The sequence below is a fragment of the Pinus tabuliformis genome, chromosome 7 (genome assembly GCF_031772625.1).
Source record: "Pinus tabuliformis cultivar Carrire ecotype Pingquan chromosome 7, CPIR1, whole genome shotgun sequence".
Taxonomy (NCBI): domain Eukaryota; kingdom Viridiplantae; phylum Streptophyta; class Pinopsida; order Pinales; family Pinaceae; genus Pinus; species Pinus tabuliformis.
The window spans coordinates 645,783,197-645,785,450 of record NC_142293.1 but is presented as its reverse complement, the minus strand read 5'-3'; the positions used below and the strand labels follow the sequence as shown (position 1 = coordinate 645,785,450).

Below are 2,254 nucleotides of genomic sequence, written 5' to 3'. Positions count from 1 at the left end.
CAAACACTCTTAATCTTTTAATCGTTGGTTAGACCTGTCATCTCCTCACCAACGTCAATGCAAATAAAGAGGTGAAATATTTGAAACACCCACATGAGGATTTCCTAAAATGAAAAGCAATGTAAAAAAAAACATTCGTAGGGCCCTCGATTGCACTGTCATATCTCATGGCCTTTTTGGCCTCTACATTTCAGATTCGATTGGATTTTTTATAAGATCGAATGAATCAGAGCATTATGAAGAAGCTTCCCGTCTCTACAACTATTTATTTTAGTGTTAGCTTTCATGTAAAGGCCTGGTAAACACCATATTAACCCATGCACAAGGGAGAATAAAATATTAAAATTGATTAATGATCCCAACATGAGAATTTTCCAGATATCTTTTACGTTGTGGTTACTATTCAAATCAACATATAACTTGTCAACGGACTGTTAGAAATACCAACCGCGAATTATTTAGAAATATTTGTTTTATGTAAGTCGTTCTTTATATAGAATCACGATTTCCATGCGATTTTATTGGGCGTCGTGATGCGCTGACTCTTATTTGTTGGGCGATGGTTGCTGCAGTAATGGCAAGGTTATTCGTTCAGTGATTTTGTTATTGAAATCTATGTATACCATTGCTCATTCCGTGCATGGATGATTTGTTAAACTTCGATTAAATATCTGTATTGGATCCATGACCTCCTGCGAGGGACCCAAATGATTGTTCCACTTGTAATCAAATGCGTCTGGCCGACAAGGGACATCAAATACTGAGGCAGAATGAGTAGAGGCTAAACGCCATAGGACGACACTGAGGAATGCTTCAAATGATTTTGAGGAATTTTTGGCTTTGTTGTACAAAATTCAACATATGAAAACTAAGCAGAAATATTTTGGTATTTTTGGTATTTGGGAGGCTATATCCATGGTAGCTGAAGAGTTGAATGTTAAAGTTATCAAAACTAAATTACTGTGGATACCCTCCTTCGAGTGGGAAGAATTCTGTGTATCTGGAGCTAAGGATACCATGCCTGCATAGACTAATATGCACATTCCTTCCGAGAAGGACAATCCGAGAAGTTGTGCGGAAAGGGGAAAATAAAGCATTCAACCTGCCAACCATCAAAACACCTTCCTTATTGAGGGTTGCATATAATAACCTTGTTGTTGAACGATTTGATGTCAACGTAGAGGCCTTGTCATGATATTATGCGAGCTTCCCATGGTCTAAACATTTTCTTGTGGTTTTGTAATCAGAGTGTGTAGAGTTGTTCCACTAAGATGTACGCAACCAAGGATCTTTGTATTTATATGACATCTAAAACGTAGGTTTCAACAATTATCGAGGGATTAATGTATTATTTTTTATATAAATAGGAGCTCAAAAATTGTTTAACCAATCTTCTACATATCTTTCAAATTTAGGATTATATTTTATAAGAGTTGTAGGAGAGAAGTGATGAATCTTTAGTTTTATGATTGATTCTCTTCTCCTGCTCCATCATGACATTATAATTTATATAATAATATTATCCATGTGAGCATCAAAAAAATATAGGAGGGCTTCTACAATTAGTTCCAATGATTGATATTATGATAATAATGTGAGTCACGAGTCGTTTAATTGGTTATTGTGATTTTCTTTCCATATCTTGTGTGGAAAATGTAATGCGCGTAATCTATTCATGTTGATGTAAGCATGGCAAGTGAATTGATTTGATAATACCGACTCATAAAATCCTTTTCCATTGATATTTTAGTGTTTCAAAATGAATAGAAAATGTTACCCCACAAATAGAATTGCATTGGTCTGGAGGAGGTTGGAGCGTTGCCAAAAACAATGATAACTCTGAACTTGATGGGTTTTAGTGCACGGAGGAAAGTAGAAGCCCTTTGTGTCTATCTCAAAACTATAGACGCTGGACATTAGCATGTGCATGGAATTTGAGGAGCGGCCAAAGTGTTGAGACATTGGTATCTTTGGAGAGGGAACTAAGGAACTAAGGGCATACGATTGTGCGAAGCTGAAGATGCACACAATCTAAAGATAATACATGTAGATGGCTTTAGGAGCTACTGGTTGGTTATTACTTTGGATTAGAAGAGGTGGAAGGTGTTGAACATTGTACATGGTTGACACACTTTGATGTCTCTAGATAACACAAATTATAGAGTTATGGGAGATTGCACAAATAATATGAAGATTCACTGTTTTCAAGGAAGTTAGAGTTCTCTTAAGTATTGAATTTATTTTATGTTCATCA

General features: G+C 35.9%; 1 pseudogene; it reads left to right on the top strand.

Annotated features, from left to right (window-relative positions):
- The first annotated feature begins 684 nt into the window (after nucleotides 1–684).
- LOC149249102 (uncharacterized) lies at nucleotides 685–1,195 on the top strand (annotated as a pseudogene).
- The last annotated feature ends 1,059 nt before the right edge of the window (nucleotides 1,196–2,254 follow it).